Source organism: Pristis pectinata, chromosome 12 (assembly GCF_009764475.1).
Source record: "Pristis pectinata isolate sPriPec2 chromosome 12, sPriPec2.1.pri, whole genome shotgun sequence".
In the NCBI taxonomy this organism is placed as follows: Eukaryota; Metazoa; Chordata; class Chondrichthyes; order Rhinopristiformes; family Pristidae; genus Pristis; species Pristis pectinata.
Window position 1 is genome coordinate 8,106,322 of NC_067416.1, and position 8,858 is coordinate 8,115,179.

An 8,858-nucleotide genomic window follows, 5' to 3' on the forward strand; every position below is an offset into this window, starting at 1 on the left:
CACTTCGGCCAGGGGTTCGGGAGCTGAGGGAGACCTCTCTTCCGAAATGACCTGCTGAAGAACAAAAGAAAACGTGAAACCTTCTGTCTTAAGGTTAGGAGCCGACAGACTCACAGTTTGACAAATGAGCAATTTCTGTTTTGAGTTGCAAACTGACTTGAGGTTGTTGCATTTTCAAGTTTGATTTCAAGGAACTGTGAAAAAAATTCATCAGACTCAGCCTTCACCCAGTAATGAGCCTGACCTTGAATTGACTGCAAACATATGATTATGAGACTGATTTGTTTTTGCAGCCTGATGCAAATCATTGCTTTCCGAAAAGTATAATTAAGACATTGAATCAGTATGGCTGGAATAAGGTGTTGTGAGATCTGCTGGTGCTCTTGAGCTAACACTTGGAGATTGTTGTCAAGTGACATATTAAAACTGTGTCCCTTCAGCAGCTGTTAAAAAGGTCCCAGGGAATCAGCTGAAGGAAATCAGAGGTTTTTTTTGCAAATGTCCTGTCCATCATCTGCTCCTCAAGTAACACAGGTAAAACAATAAGGAGATTAATGAGAGACAGCATCCCACCTTCTAACGGGATTTGTTATGGTCCTTGGGACTAATGAATTCAACAATTTCAGATAACAGGCATATCCAGTTTGTAAACACAATAAGAACACAATAAATAGAGGCAGGAGTAGGACATTTGGCCTTTCAAGACTCTCAAAGTCAAAGTCAGAGTTTATTGTCACATGCACAAGAACATGTATGCACAGGTGCAATGAAATGTCTTTCTTGGAGATCATGACTGATGTTCCACCTCAAACACCAGTATCTCGCTCTATCCTCATTGCTCTTGATTCGTTAACTATCCAGGAATCTATCAATGTTTGTTCTGAATCAACTCACTAAGTGAGTTTCAAAAGGCCTCTGAGGCAGAGAACTGAAGATTCACCATCCTCTGAGTGAAGACATTTCTCCCCATCTCCCCAAACATAAATGGCATTCCCCCTACTCTGAAAGAGTGACCCCTTGTCCTAGACTCCTCGGCTAAGGGAAACATACTCCCTGTCAAGCCCTGTAAGAATTTTGTAAGTTTCAATGAGATCTCCTCTCATCCACCTAAACTCCAGAGAATATAGGCCAACTCAACCTCTTCTCGAACAGCAAACCCATCATCCCTGGAACCAGTCCAGTGAATCTTCATTGCATTCCCTCAAGTGCAAGAATATCCCTTTTTGGGTAAGGAGAACAAAATTGTACACAATACTCTAGGTGTGGTCTCACTAAGGCCCAATATAATTGCAGTAAGACAATTTTTGTAACGCTTTACAGCACCAGCAACCCGGGTTCAATTCCGGTCACTGTCTGTAAGGAGTTTGTACATTCTCCCCGTGTCTGCATGGGTTTCCTCCAGGTGCTCCCAATTCCAAAGACGTACAGGTTAGGAAGTTGTGGACATGCTATGTTGGCGCCGGAAGTGTGGCAACACTTGCGGGCTGGCCCCAGAACACTACGTAAAAGATGCATTTCACTGTGTGTTTCGATGTACATGTGATTAATAAAGAAATCTTATCTTATCTTACTCCAGGTGTTACCTCATCAATAGCCGGTTGCAACAATGCTCCCCAATTGCTAAAGTTCAACCCTCTTACAATAAAGGCCAATATGATATTTGACTTCCTAACCACTTGCTGCACCTGTGTGCAAACTTAAAGGACACCGAGACCCCTCTGTACTTCGCATCTGCAACCTCCCTCCATGTAGATAATAGTCTGTCCTTGGATTCCTCTTGCCAAAGTGCATGACCTCACACTTTCCCACATTAAACTCCACTTGCTCAGCTTTCACCCACTCACTTGATGCAGGGTCACAATAACCTCATCACAACATCACTTTCCACCTAAACTTGGCTACATTGCACTCTGCCCCCTCCTTGAGCTCATTAATACAAATAGTAAATAATTGAAGACCAAGAACTGATCCTTCAGGCACTTGACTAATTACATCCTTCCTGCCTAACAAAGACCCATTTATTTTGAATCTCTATCTTCCGTTGCGATAACCAATCTTCAATCCATGCTAACACACTTCCCCCAATACCTTGTGCCCTTCAGTTGTGCACCAGTCTTTTAGCAGCTTATTAAATGCCTTCTGAAATTCCAAATGCATAAGTTCCCATCTATTGACTCAGTTTTTTATATCCTTGAATAAATCTAGCAAAATTGTCAAACATGATTTACCTCTTATAAAACCATATTTACTTGGTTTGACTACATTAAGCTTCTCTAAATGACTAGCTATTTCTTTTTTGATTATAAACCTCTGCATCATGCCAACAACAGGCCTATAGTTACCTGCTTTCTGACTCCTTCCTTTCTTGAACAATGGACTCACATTGGCTGATTTCCAATTCCTACTGGAATTCAGTGACAATTTTCAACCAACGGGTCCACTATCCCTGCAGTCACTTCCTTTAAAACCCATGGATGCAGACCATCGGGTCCCGGTGACTTGTCTGTCTTTATTCTGGTTAGTCTCACCAATACCTTGTACCTTGTGATAGGGATTAGAACATAGAACATAACAGCACAGTACAGATCCTTTTTTTTCTTTTCCCGCTCCTCCTGATCCAACTCGCCCTATCATCCTATTGCTTACCCCTCCCCCTACCCCCCTACCCATCACCCACACACTCCTCCCACTGGTTCCCCTCCCCACCTCCCTCCCTTTATTCCATGCCCCACCTCCCTCTCCTATCAGATTCCATCATCTTCAGCCCTTTGTCATTTCCACCTATCACCTCCCAGCTTCTAACATCATTCCTGCCGTCATCTGCCTATCACCAACCCCTCACCTGGATCCACCTATCACCTGCCAGCTCTTGCTCCACCCCTTCCCTCCATCTTCTTATATTGGCTACCTCCCCTCTTTCTTTCCAGTCCACATTGAAGGGTCTCGGCCTGAAACGGCGACTGTCCATCTCCCTCCATAGATGCTGCCTCCCCACTGAGTCCCTCCAGCGATTTGTGTGATGCTCATTCATCTCCTTCTTTTGGAACTGGAACTGGAACTGAAACTGGAATTGGTTTATTATTGTCACTTGTACCGAGGTACAGTGAAAAACTTGTCTTGCAAACCGTTCATACAGATCAATTCATTCCACAGTGCATTGAGGGAGTACAGGGTAAAACAATAACAGAATACAGAATAAAGTGTCACAACTACAGAGAGAGAGCAGTGCAGGTAGACGATAACAAACAGATGAGCTGCAAATAACAAACCTTCAGCACCCTCTTTCAGCTGACACACCAATTGCTTCTGCCATTCAGTCTCTCTCGATCTGATATCTATTACAAGCATGGAGGCACAAGAGATTCTGCAGATGCTGAAATCTGGAGAAGTGCACACAAAATGCTGGAAGAACTCAGCAGGTCAGGCAGCATCTATGGAGGGAAATGAACAGTTGATGTTTCGGGTCAAGACCCTTCATCAGGACTCCCAGCCAGAAACATCGACTGTTCATTTCCCTCCATAGATGCTGCCTGACCTGCTGAGTTCCCCCAGCACTTTCAGTTCTTATTTGCTGGCATTTGATTGGTGGCATTTTCTTTTAGGCGAATGACTTGTTTGTCTCATTCACTGCCTGTGGCGTTACGGAATGTGCAGCTGATGCCGGGTTCAGCTACACCGCAACAGTGGCAGCACATTGTGGGTGAGTATTCACCTCTGATGCACTTTGAGATGAATCAGTAGGGTGATTCCTTTCAAGTTGTTTTGTAGTTCAAGATGACATGGGGCACACCAACCATACAAACACACCTTTAGGCTTTGCCACGTCACACCTTTTTCCCGAGAGCAGGTAGTCCACTTAGCTCACAACAATAGAAAAGCAGCAGGTTAAAACTACGATAAAAAGTGTTTCCACTTTAATAGTGTATAGAAAGAGCCTAAATGGAGACACTCACCCATCCGCCCCCACCCTCTCCATGTGCCCACATTAGTTCCCCTCCCCACCTCCCTCCCTTTGTTCCATGCCCCACTTGTCCTCTCCTATCATCTTCAGCCCTTTGTCACTTCCACCCATCACCTCCCAGCTTTTGACATTATTCCTACTCCCCCCCTCACCTGCCTATCACTCCCTTCACCTGGATCCACCTACCATCTGCCAGCTCTTGCTCCACCCCTTCCCCTCCAGCTTTTTAAACTGACGTTCTCCCCTCTTTCTTTCCAATCCTGATGAAGGGTCTCGACCCAAAACGTCGACTGTCCATTTCCCTCCATAGATGCTGCCTGACCCAGAGTTCCTCCAACGCTTTTTGTGTTGCTTCTGAATAAAGCTAATATGAGTGAGCTATGACAACTAAAATATAAAAAATTAGTCCAAGGCAGTAACTTCAGGTCAGACTTTAAAGCAGGTGGAGCACACAGCACAGAACTAGACCATTTAGCCCATCAAATCCATGTTGTTACTACTCCAACCAAGCTTCTTAACAACTTTCTTGATCTAACCCTGTCACCATATCCTCTGCGGCTGTTTTTGTAACAATGTTATAGAGAAGTTTATTCTCTAACTTTTTGATGCCACGTCCAAGAAAGCTCACGAGCGCCTCTACTTCCTCAGGAGGCTAAAGAAATTTGGCATGTCCCCTTTGACCTTCACCAATTTTTATCAATGCACCATAGAAAACATCCTATTTAGATGCACCACAGCTGCGTAAGACAACTGTTCTGCCCGTGACCGCAAGAAACTGCAGAGAGTTGTGGACACAGCTCAGCACATCATGGAAACCAGACCCCCCTCCATGGACTCTGTCTACACTTCTCGCCGCCTTGGTAAAGCAGCCAGCATAATCAAAGACCCCTCCCACCCCGGACATTCTCCCTTCTTCCCCTCCTCCCATTGGGCAGAAGATACAGAAGCCTGAAAGCGCGAACAACCAGGCTCAAGGACAGCTTCTATCCCCCTGTTATAAGACTATTGAACGGTTCTCTAGTACGATAAGATGGACCCTTGACCTCAAAATCCACCTTGTTATGACCTTGCACCCTATTGTCTACCTGCACTGCACTTTCTCTGTAGCTGTTACACTTGATTCTGCACTCTGTTATTGTTTTCCCTTGTAGTACCTCAATGCACTGTGTAGTGAATTGATCTGTATGGACAGTAAGCAAGACAAGTTTTTTACTGTACCTCGGTACATGTGACAATAATAAAGCAATACCAATTCCAATTCATTGTTTGGTGACCACACTGCTGTAAACGGCTGAGATATCATCTGCAAAGGTTGTCATTTTCCACTCACTGCATGTTTCTGGGAAATTGCTCTTGTTTTATTGGAGAAATTGATGTAGATTCTGCTTCCTATGCTCCAGATGAAGGATCTTGATCTGAATCATTGACTATTCAGTTTTCTCTACAGATTCTGCCTGACTTGCTTAGCTCCTCCAGCATCTTGTTTTTTGCTCCGGATTCCAGCATCTGTCTCTACAAGTACCTATCTGCTTCACAATAGATGATTAAATACCCCGCTCATCTCCAAATCTTTGGCTGAGGCAGTGTTGACGCGAATACTCTGATCCTTTCATCTTTTCACATTCCCATCTTTATCTGGTTTCCTCTTAAAGTCATCAGTGGTATTTACTTCAGCTATTTCTTGCCTTATTACTGGCACACATTCCAACCACTCTATGAGACAAGTGGTTAATGCAGGCTCATTATAATACTGGAAGAATTGATCCTTGAGATAACCAAACTTTAAAAGACTATTGAAATGGGGAGTTTCTGATCCTGATCACTCTCCAATGTCCACTACTTGAAAGCACTCGTGTATATAGGAAGAAACAATTCACCATAGGTCAAATGTAAGGGGAAAGTATACAGTTAATGGCAGGACCTTCAACAGCACTGATGTACAGAGGGAGCTTGGGATCCAAGTCCAGACCTCCCTGAAAGTGTCCACACAATTAGATTGGGTGGTAAAGAAGGCATATGACATGTTTGCCTTCATTGGTTGGGACATGAGTATAAGAGTAAGGAAATCATGTTGCAGTGACATAAAACTTTGGTTAGGCCGTTCTTGGGAGTATTGTGTGCAATTCTGGTTGCCTCATTACAGGAAGGATGTGGAGGCTTTGGAGAGGGTACAGAAGAGGTTTACCAGGATGCTGCCTGGATTAGAAGGTATGAACTATAAGAAGAGGTTAGACAAACTTGGGTTGTTTTCTTTGGAGCATTGGAGGCTGAGGGGAGACCTGATAGAAGTTTATAAAATTATGAGAGGCATGGATAGCGTAGACAGTCAGAATCTTTTTCCCAAGGGAGAAACGTCAAATACTGGAGGACATGCATTTGAGGTGAGAGGGGGAAAGCTTAGAGGAGATGTGAAGGGCAAGTTTTTCACACAGAGAGTGGTGGGTGCTTGGAATGGGCTGTCAGGGATAGTGGTGGAAGCAGATACGATAGTGGTGTTTAAGGGGCTTTTAAATAGACACATGAGTATGCAAGAAATGAAGGGATATGGATCATGTGCAGGCAGAAGAGATTTAGTTTAATTTGGCATTGTTTTTGGCACAGACATTGTGGGTTGAAGGGCCTGTTCCTGTGCTGTACTGTTCTATGTTCATTGTTCTAAGGTCTCTTATACTTTTACACACTTCAATTAATTCTCTCTGCAGCTTCCTTCACTTTGCAGTGAACAACAACCTGAATGTGCGTTAGGATATCAGTCGTTTACCCAGTTTGATCCCAAGAGTTGGTCCATGCTTTGAAGAAACAGGGGAAGATGCAATGGTGGCTTAAGAGGTGAGATTGTCCATGTGCAGATCAATTGCAGATCAGGAAAAACTGGGAGTCTCTCTCACAAGGTGAGAGCTGTCGGAGATTAGATATGAAGGGTGGTTCTTCCTCCATCGAACCCGTGGAACAGGCTGGCGTTGTGGCCATTTCCATGAATTATTTCAGATGAGAGCTAGAATTTATCTGGTTGGGTGGAGATCATCTGGTGACAGTGTTTACTCTGTGACCTAGTGACAGGGATGTCCTGGACCCGTTTCAATTGCCCAATGAGGTTGCAAAGGAAATTCCTGCCCCCCACCCCACCCTCAAACTGCCTGTGTTTTTGATCTGCTTCAGAACATCACGTGGGGTGTACTGTCATAACAGGACTGGCTGGATGGACCGGTTGGTCCTTTGTCAATCAGCACTTGTGAGTTTGTTAGTAAACAAGGGTAGTACGTCTGCAGGAGAGTGCTTGCTACTTGGAACACGCTAATCAACGTTACAGAGTGTGTGTGGTCACCAGACCCTCCCAGTGCTCCCAGTAAGTTAATCTTTCACTGGCTGTCTGACCTGACACTCAAGTTTGTGAACCCTATGGTTGACACACTTCCAACTCCAGCCAGATCCTGAAGCAGGATCTTATGACACAACTTCAGACCCTTCAAAACATTGAACTGGGAGAGAATGGTTGACACACTTCCAACTCCAGCCAGATCCTGAAGCAGGATCTTATGACACAACTTCAGACCCTTCAAAACATTGAACTGGGAGAGAATAAGGGCAGGGAAATGTTATAAAAACTTTGAAGGCTGCTGAAGCTAACTGACCTTTAATGCGTTAATTAATGACATCAGTGTTGCCATGGCATCAGGGCAAGAATACCAACTGTTTACCTTTGAAGCTGATTGTTGCTTTCTGCACCTTAGTACCTTCTAGAATTTAACTGAAAGCAACTTTGTGAGGTAATACAATTGGATCATGCTTTTCTGTGTGGCCAACTAGTTAAGTAACTGGCGGCACTTGCACGGTACAGTGGTGTGGTGGCTACCTGACTCACTGGTAATCCAGAGGCCGAGAAGAGTAAGAGGGAATATGGTGTGTAGTGGGGTCCTTGTGTAATGGTTCATGAGACACAGTAAGTTAACACAGAGTCTCAAGAAGAGCTTCTTCCCCATTGCTATCAGATTTCTGAGCCAATCACTTCTTTCACATCCCTTTCCCAGTGGTGTGGCCACGTTCTCGCTTTTAGTTCTCCCTCTCAAGTTATTCCGTTATCGACACTTTAGCATTTCTTTTTTCACTACTTCAGTTTGCACTACTATCTCTGCACCATTCTGTTCTCGTCGCTGTATCTTTTTTTACCATGTACGCTGTTTACTCTGAGCTTCATGCGAACAAGGAATTTCATTGCAACCTGGTGTATGACAATAAACTAATCAGATCAATGGATAATCCTCCATAATTTCCCGCCACTCCAATGAGATTTCATCGCTGAGCAATCTTTCCCTCACCTAGATGAGATGCAGACACATCTTCCATATCTCATCGATTCCCCATACCTCTGCTCACACCCTCTCCCCTCCTGGACAGACCAAGGACAGAGTTTCCCTGATCCTCACCTTCCATCCCACCAGCTCTGTATTTAGTCGATCATCCTTCATAGCTCCAATAAGATTCTACCAATGGGTACATAGTCCTCCTATGTACCACCTTGGTACATAGGTTGTGTTACCTCCTTGTGCTCACCCCACCTCCCCTCTTTTGTCCACCTATCACTGCTCTGCTTTTCCCTCCTATATATTGGGCTTCCCCTTTTCCTATCTTCAAATGCTGCCTGACCTACTGAGTTCCTCCAGCACTTGTTGTGTTTTGCTCCAGATACATTCAGCATCTGCAGAATTTCTTGTGTCTCTGCCTGGAGCATTTTCTGTTTTTATGTCCGATTTCCAGGATCGGCAGGGTTTTTTTTGACTTCTCACATCCATCTTCAGCATTCATTTTAAGAGGATATTCTCTGGTCCATCTTTCCATCTCTGTCTCCACCAATCTCTCCCCTTCTCATGGCCCTTTCCCATGCAACCCCAGAAGACGT